Source organism: Rousettus aegyptiacus, unplaced genomic scaffold, assembly GCF_014176215.1.
Source record: "Rousettus aegyptiacus isolate mRouAeg1 unplaced genomic scaffold, mRouAeg1.p scaffold_m13_p_3, whole genome shotgun sequence".
In the NCBI taxonomy this organism is placed as follows: domain Eukaryota; kingdom Metazoa; phylum Chordata; class Mammalia; order Chiroptera; family Pteropodidae; genus Rousettus; species Rousettus aegyptiacus.
In genome coordinates, this window is record NW_023416306.1 from 102,006,658 (window position 1) to 102,015,920 (window position 9,263).

The window sequence follows — 9,263 nt, forward strand, 5'->3', positions numbered from 1 at the left end:
CAATAATATTGTAATAACTGTGTATGTTTTCAAATGGGTACTAGACTTATTGGGGTGATCACTTTGTAAGTTACACAAACGTCTAATCACTATGTGATTACTATCCCAATTCCAGTTGACATACAATAGTATATTAGGTTGTAATATACTAAAAAATTTTAATGATCCAAATACAAAATAAAAAAAAAATTCTAATAATCCAGATACAAAGTAGAACATACAGTATGATTCAATTTATATAAATTTTAAATTAGGCAAACCAGTCTATGACAGAAGAAGGACATAAGATATGTGTGCTCATTTTGTTCAACCTGATTTTAAGGGAACTGTACAGGTAACAGTTGGGGAGAGGTATACTTTTTTTTTCTTCTTTTTTAGGCGCAGCAACCCTTGGTTGACCTCACAGATTGCAAGGACCTTGTCAGTTTACAATCCATTATTTTTTTATTTTTTTATACCTACGGCACCTGGTCTTCTTAAGTGGTCTCCTATTCAAGTACTAACCAGGCCCGACCCTGCTTAACTTCTGAGATCAGATGAGATCAGGCTTGTTCAGTAGCATGGCCGTAGATGTACACTTTTCTATATCAAGAATTCTCATACATTTTAATTTCCTTCCGAGCTACTCCCTAGGAGAAAAGAGGTTATCAATTTGATTGATCAGATTTCAAGATATTCAATGAGCCGTATTTCACTAGCGAATTGGGTGACAGATTTTAAAAGGTCCTTTATTATGTGACTTCACTTATAGTTCAAGCTTCCTTTGCCATGCATTAGGGAGAACAAGACAAGACCTGGCAACTTGAGTTTACAATTGATCAAGTGTCAACTTTTCTTCTTTATCAACTCCTCTTGCAAACAGGGGTGGGTAAATACTAATGACTACATTTGTTAGTTGTGCCAAATGACATATGATTTTTGCACAACTGACAATGTGCTCAAAAAATACTTCCTAGCCCGTCGTAGAACTTGCAGTTGGTCCATCTGACAAGTGGTTGAATTTTAGATATATTTTGAAGTTAGATTCAATAAGAGTTCTACCAGATATAGTATAGAATATGAGGGGAAAGTAATCAAAGATGATGACAATAAAGTTGTTGAAACAGAACAATTGGAAGGCTGATGTTATTGACAACTGAGACTAAGAAAAGGATTGAGTAGATTTTAGAAAAAAAAATGGCTGTTCCTTTTCAGCATGTTAGGCTTGAGGTTTTTATTTTCTAGCTAATTGGAGATGTTAAATAGATCAGATATACGAGACTGTAGTTTAAAAGAGAAGATTGAAATCTTGGGAATTTCACCATTAACAGGTTAAGAAGAAGAAGAAAATCCAGTATACAAAATTTAGAAGAAATGATTAGAGAAAATAGAGAAGGGGGAAAAAAAAACTAACCGAGAAATATGGTGTCCTCCAAGTTGTCTGAAGAAAGATTACTGAGGATTCGAAAATGATCAACTATGCCTAATGTTTTTGTTGGTAAAATAAGATGAAGACAGAACATTTGTCATGAGAGCAAAATGAAGGCCATAGATGATCTTTTGAAGACAAGTTTCAAAGAAATAGCAGAGTCCTGACTGCAGTTGAGTTTAAGTGAAAATAGGAGAGAAGGTATTTGCATAATAGTCCCAGAAATAAACAAAAAACACTTTAAGGCAAATGGAAAAATGGGTAGAAGTTAGGCCAAGAGAAGTTTGTTTTTGTTGTTGTTGTTGCTGTCCTTGTTCTTTAATGTATTTCAGAGAGGATAAATATTGCATATCTATATAATAATGGGATGATCCAGTAGACAAGGAAAATTTAATAAGGATAAAAAAGGGGAAAAACTACTGGAGCATTGTCCTTGAGTAGGCAAGAGGATAATGCAAAAGAGAGTTTCATTTTAGATAAAATGAATACTTCATCTATGGAAAACAGACATTTATGGGTGTCGATGCTTGTAGCTAGGAGATAAGGTGGGAGAGTATGTAAAAGTTCTTTGATTAATTTCTTAACCCTCTTGCATGAAGTAGGAAACGAAATCATCAGTAAAGGTGGAGAATGAGGTGTCAGAAAATTGAGAACAAAGGGAAAGGTGTGAAATAGTCATCTCTGTGGGAAATATATTAGAGCATTAGTACATCAGCACGTTAGGAATGTATACTATGATTGCCAGGTCCCGCAAGAGGCTCATTTGAGGCTTGTGTTCATGAACTTAACTCGAGACTAGTTAGTAGTTATGTGCTTTCTCTAGCCCCATGTAACTGAATGAAGGCAGAAATCCAGTAGATGGAGTAGGACTGTACTTTCTCCAGGTAAATAGGATAGAGCAAGAGAATAATAGTGTGTCCACTAGTTTCTGTACTTAAGCTAGTTAAAAAAGGAAGAAAGACAATCAAGGGAGTGAGGGACAGTAAAAAGGTGATGGAATCAATACCCTGGATATACTTGTGGATTAAATGACTGTTAGAGATGGGGTAAGAGTGAGTTGCTGATTTATAGGACATAGTGGTCTCAGGGAGGGATGCATGAATTTGAGATTATAGAGGTACCGAACTTAATGAAAAACCAGTCTAAGGTATGAACATGGCTGAAGTGAGATGGAGGACAAAGTCTTTGGAGAAGAAGTGTTCAAGACATTAATAAGCAACCAATTTGTATGCAGAAATCATCAGGTCTTGAGATCGAAATAATGTTGAACCAGAACCAGGCTGGTAGGTAGATAACAGTCATAATGAGGCATAGTCATTGATAAAATCTTCTGACAAGACCAAAAACCCATAGCATGTGGGCTCCTTAGTCTCACTAGGGATGATTTGATGAATAGGGCAATGGGTCTCGCTTGGCAATCCTTTGATGGTTTTATTGACCACTTTTATTTTTTATGCCAGAAGACAGAGTAATGTGATGTTCCAAGGCTAAATTACACATTTTTAAAGATTATAAAAGTTAAAAGTGTTCTATGCTAACACTGTAACAACTATCACATTTGTCTTCTATTTCAGTCCCATTTCAGTGTCCTAACATGACATAGCTGGTAATTAGCAGGGGAGATGCATATTGAGAGCACCGAATATTGTAACTTTTGCTGTTTATGTTTTAGGTCCTATACAGAATTCTTCCTCAAATTCCAAGGAATACAAAGATAAATTAAAAGGAATGATTTGGGGGGGATGTAAAATTTAGGTTAAACCAAGGAAGGAGCTATGACCAAAAAAAACCCCAAAAAACAAAAATCAAACCCTAAAGTTATACTTCCCTTGTAAACATCCCCACCAGCACTTACTCAGCTCTAAATCTCAATGACATTTGGCACTTGCTACTATGAACTCCAAACTGCTTTACCTTTCTGGCATGAGAATCTCACTGAGCCAAAAATTTTTATCTATAAAATTATTTATTATGTGCAAATGTTGGGATGATTAAGTGAGATAATAGAGGCCAAGCACCCATCAAAGAGCCTGACTTATGACATGTGTCAGTTCTGTGCTTTTTTTGTCCTTCCCTGGCTTATCTTCCTTTGCAGTCATTTAGTTGTAAACATTCCCCATGTCTGTGTCTTACACCTATTTCTCAGAGAACTAATTTAAAGTTACCTGAATAATCACAATAATTATGTAATCAATTATATAAATATGTATTATTATTTAATCTACATCTTCAATTTTGACACACTCTAGCCCCATAATCTCTCATTGGCCACAAGATTTTTTCTTTTATATGCCAATCACCTTCATATCAATATGAAAAAAAAAGTCAAAGGAACTACACCATTTTACTCCTTTAAAATCAATATTTCTATTCTGCAATCAGCTTATTTCCCTTGACAGCACTTTTATACTCTCAGTAACTGAGGGTGAGGTACCTAGGCAACTTTCAGTTCTAAAAATGTGATTATTTTAATTAAAAAGACAGTAGAATTGGTAGGGTACTTAGCTTTCATTTGTAGAAAAATATTTCCACTCTAATAAACCTTAGATGTTCAGGTAAATCAACTACTGAATTACAATTAAATACAGAAGGGGTACCTCAGTTGAAGTGCAGAAATAACTCATCTGATATTTTACATTTAAAAATAAATGTTATCTCTTGAAGGGCAGAATAAGGTGTCACAGAGCAAAACAGATACCCTGCTGATAATATATCCAAATTCAGAAATGCCAAGGTATAGAGCAGTGAATACCCTGAAAAGACAATTACACATAATTTAGAGGTATTTTCTAGTTTGTTGTGTAGATCATGCAATAACAAGAGGCTTTGTGTGCATTTATAACTGCCTAGAGAATAGACAAGAGTAGAATGGTAATGTGTGTATAACGAGCAATTCTTTTGATAATCCTGGAGAGGAAAATGAAGAATTAGAGAGGCAAATGAGAGAGCCTCTGTGTGCTGAGAATATCAGATGAACAATGCCACTACTGCTTCCATTTGGATAATGAGGCTATCTCTGACCACTGTTATCTACTCTCCGGGCAGCTGGATAACAGGACAAAGGTAAAACCATTCTATTCCTGCATGACAGAAAAGTCTCTCTAAGCTCTTTCTCTAACAGCCACTGAGTTCTTTCTAAATTGCAGTGAGAAACATCACTCATCTAGTACAGCCTACTTGCCATACACAGTAGATTTGAACAATTCCAATATATTCTCCTGAAACATACAGACATGTGCTCACTTCTTCACAATGCTCCATCATTAAGGCAAAGTCATGGAAGATAAAATGCAGAATAGCTGGACTTATAATGTGTAATAGCAGGCATTTCTATAATAGCCAAAGTGCTGCATGTATTAGAAGTCATTTTCTGTAAGAGCTCACAATGAAAGGAAAAGGAAATTATAACATGAAAATGAAGGTGCAAAGTGGATGATGCTTTAAAGCAGCAATGTGCTGTTACATGTCATTGGTTGACCTCACCTGTTTCTTTAATGCAGAGCGAAAACTTAAAACATTTTATCAAAGTGATTGAAATGATTTCAAACTTTTTCCCTTTTCTTTTTTTCCCTCCCATATGACATTCCTTTCTGTACAATCATTTAGAATATTGTATTTGGAAATAAAATGTGAAAGTACTAATTTTTGTAATTTTATGTATCTACATATAAGTATATATACACACACATTTACATATAGATCGACATTATATATAGATCAACATTTCATATTCGTTTTACATACACGCACATTTATTCTGAAAAAAAAAAATGTGACTTTAGGTAAAAGACTGCCATAAAGTAAATTGAGCCTAGTTAATAAAATTGGACATTAGTTGTTTTTACATTTTAATTAAAGAACTAATCTGGAATTATCAGGGAGAAGCAACTCATAGGGGAATATATGAAAAGTACTTTATAAAGTGAAAGGGAGTTAGAGATCCAAATTTCTAGCTATAAAATAAATGTCACGGGGATGTAATATACAGCATACGGAATATAGTCAGTGATACTGTAATAACATTGTATGGTGTCAGATTATTAGCAGACTTATCATGGTGATCATTTCTTAAGGTATATAAATTTTGAATAATTACGGTGTATATCTGAAGCTTATATTGTATGTTAACTATATTTTAATAAAAATTTTTTTAAAGAAAAAAAGTGCTTCAGGGTGAGTGAGGATATTTGGTGTTACTTTTTCAGAAGCAGCAATGTGGTCACAGGGCTGATTCAGACTCTGTCACCTGGATGAGGTGACTAGTGTACGTGGTGATGTCAATTGAACTGCATACATTGGTTAGAGGAGAAACATTACAAGGTACAGAGAGGAATCTGTAATCCAAAACCTATAAAGTTCTCATTTTCTATATATTTGTATTGTTTAAATGTATTATGCTCCCTTTGCTTTTATTTCTCTATGTAGAAAATGGTCATAATTTTAAGGTCCCAAACTGAAAATATAGAGGATTAGGCCACCATATATTTTGAATAACTATCCATGGTACTGTTTATATGTTATGGTCAACATCCTTCTCAAAATAAATTTTCAGGATTTTAAGGCAATGCTACTTTGACTTTGTATTTATAATGTATCCATCTGTTGCCTGCTGCTGAGAGGATGTTTATTATATTTTTTCTCTATCTTATTTTTCTTTTGTGGAATAAAAAGGAATATCCACAAGATCAGCTGCGTTTGTTATCGATCTTAATGGCATCTGAGATTGTTTACCTTCTCCTTATCTCTTGCTCCATATCTCTTGGCTCCAGTGAGAACATTGTCATAAAATGAGGCAGCATGAGTGAAACTTATACATTCGTTTCTTGTCTAAAAATTCTGTGATGCTTTGGAAAAACAACTATTTAAAAACTATACAAGCGTTATACATGAAGAACAAGTAAGTATTTAAAAATATATATTCTTTCAGAAACTGGGAGCTTATCTTACATTTTTGTTTGTGTTTAAATTTTGGTGAAATATTAGAAAGCCTCTGTTAATAGAGAAGAGTCATGTTGTGTGCCTCTGCTTCATTAAGGAATGACTTAATTACAATTTACCAAAAAAAAAAAAAATCAGTCATTAGTAACATTTATAGTGGATCAGTGTTTGGTTTATAGAATTTAGGTAATGAGCTCAGAGGGCGGTTTGAGAGTGAAAACAAAGATCTATTAGGTTAGGGAAGCAGAATCCTTACCTCTTTAACAATTAGCCAATTTAACATCTTTACCCTGAAAACAACTAACCAAGTCACAAATTTGTCACCATCATTAATACATATGAATTAGGTTGCCTCTATCATTCTCCACTTGTGGAGCATATACTCACTAGATGGCCCATGATATTTAAAATTTTCATCCCTGTAGGAATTGATTACTAACATAGAGATGGCAAAGATCATGATTTTCTTGTGACCTAATGACTGCTAGGGCTTCTGATTTGTTATTCATTCATTCGTTCATTGTTTCTTATTACTTACTATATTGTAAGGATTGAACTAAATCGAGGATAAAACAATGAATAGAACATGTTACAACCTTTCAGGAGTCTAATTTTAAAAAGGAAGATGTAGTTTTAATTCCAACATTATAATGCACAGTGATAATCACATGAAGAGATAGTCACAAGGTGGTATGGACACAAATAATTAGTGACACTCATCTTGGAATTCTCAGGCATAACTTTCCTCAATATGGGGATATTAACAGATTCTGGATGAAAAGTATGACTTGTCAGTCAGAAAAGCTGGACGAGGAGTTAGGAGGAGGACATTTATAAGAGAGAATATGTGTACATGCATGCATATATGTATTTTCCTAATACTACAGGAAACCTGAGATGGCTGGATCAAAGTGAAGGCTGTTTATTGCTCACAAAGTAACTTAGCGGAACTTCCTATGTTCTAGTTTCCCAAAGGGCAACACGGTGAGGGCCAGATGTTCACCTGAGTGTGCAAAAGGTTTGCACTACTGGAAAGAAATCCTAAAAAATACAAACTACAAAGCACAAGTTGGGTGATTAACACAACTGCCTTTCTCTCTTACAGAGAGAAGGAGTAAAAAAGAGAGACCTTTATTCTGGAATATAAAGAAATCTTTTCTTGTTAGGGGAGAGGAAGGTTTATACTCTGGAAAGTGAGTAAATGGCTCTGGGAAGATAAGTTTCTAAATCTCTTTGAGCAATATATTCTCACTTCTAAGACATGGTTGCCATTCAATCATTCTTTAACAGTGTTTTTACACGCTTTTTAGTCAGAAACTCTGGACTATACAGAAACGCGAAAAATATTTATAAAGAACTGCCTCCCATGAGCAAATAATTTTTGACAAAAAAAGCAAAAAAAAAAAATACAATGGAGAAAGGGAAGCCTCTTCAATAAAAATAGTGCTGGGGAAACTGCAAAGCCACATGCAAAACAATGAAACTAGACTGTTGTCTATCACCACACACCAAAATTAACTCAAAATGGATTAAGAACCTGAACATAAGACCTAAAACAATAAAATGCATAAAAGAAAACATAAGAATGAAACTCAAGGACCTTGGACTTAAAGAAGATTTTATGAATTTGACCACAAAGACAACAGAAGTAAAAGCAAAAATAAATGAAAGCTACTACATCAAACTAAAAAGCTTCTGCTCAGCCAAAGAAACCATCGACAAGGTAAAGAGACAACATCAGAATAGGAAAATATATTTACAAGTAATGTTTCTGATAAGGGCCTAATATCCAAAATATACAAAGAACTCATAAGACTCGATAACAACAAAAAATCAAACGATCTAATCAAAAAATGGGCTGAGGATCTGAACAGACATTTCTTCCCAGAGGACATACAAATAGCCAACAAACATATAAAAAGATACTCAACATTGCTAGCTATTAGGGAAATGAAAATCAAAACCACAATGCGATACCATCTTACACCTGTTAGAATGACTGTAATCAACAGGACAAGTAATAACAAATGCTAGAGAGGATGCAAAAAAAAAAAGGAACCCTCATACACTGATGGTGGGACTGAAAATTGATACTGCCACTATGGAAGAGAGTATGGAGGTTCCTCAAAAAACTGAGAATTGATCTACCATGTAATCCAGCAATCCCTCTACTGGGTATTTATCGCAAAGACTTAAAAAATCAAATCCATAAAGATACTTGCACATCAATGTTCATAGCAGCATTATTCACAGTGGCCAGGACATGGAAGCAACCGAAGTGTCCTACAATAGAGGATTGGCTAAAGAAGCTGTGGTACATATATACAATGAAATATTACTCAGCCATAAAAAGAGGTGAAATACAGCCATTTGCGACATGGATGGAACTCGAGATGATCATGCTAATCGAAATAAGCATGACAAAAAAGTTGAAAATCACATAATATCACTTATATGTGGGATGTAAATCTAAAAGCAACAAAGGAACAGAACAAACAAACAGAGACTCATGGACAGGGCCTATAGACTAGTGGTTACCAGAGGGGAGGGAGTGGGAGAAGAGCGGGGAGGTACATGGGGTAAAGGGGATCAAATATAGGGAGGTAGGGGGAGGGTGAAGTGGGTAAAAGGGATCAAATATATGATAGCTGAAGGAAATTGGACTTTGGGTGGTAAACACACAATGGAATATAAATGTTAAATTATAATGTACACTTGAACATTATATAATTGTATTAACCAATGTCACTCCAATAAACTTAATTAAAAAGAAAAAAAAAACTCTCTCCCAATAGTTATCATATGGGACAAGGCATGAAAGCTTGAAGTGTTGTTGTATTTAAGGAACACAACATGTTTCAAAGTGACACAAACAATCAATGTGGTTCATATTCCATGGTGAAATAATATTTGAAAA

At 34.5% G+C, this 9,263-nt stretch overlaps 1 pseudogene; it reads right to left on the reverse strand.

The window, feature by feature from the left end:
- Positions 1–455: 455 nt before the first annotated feature.
- Positions 456–572, reverse strand: LOC118601389 (annotated as a pseudogene).
- Between the last annotated feature and the right edge of the window lie 8,691 nt (positions 573–9,263).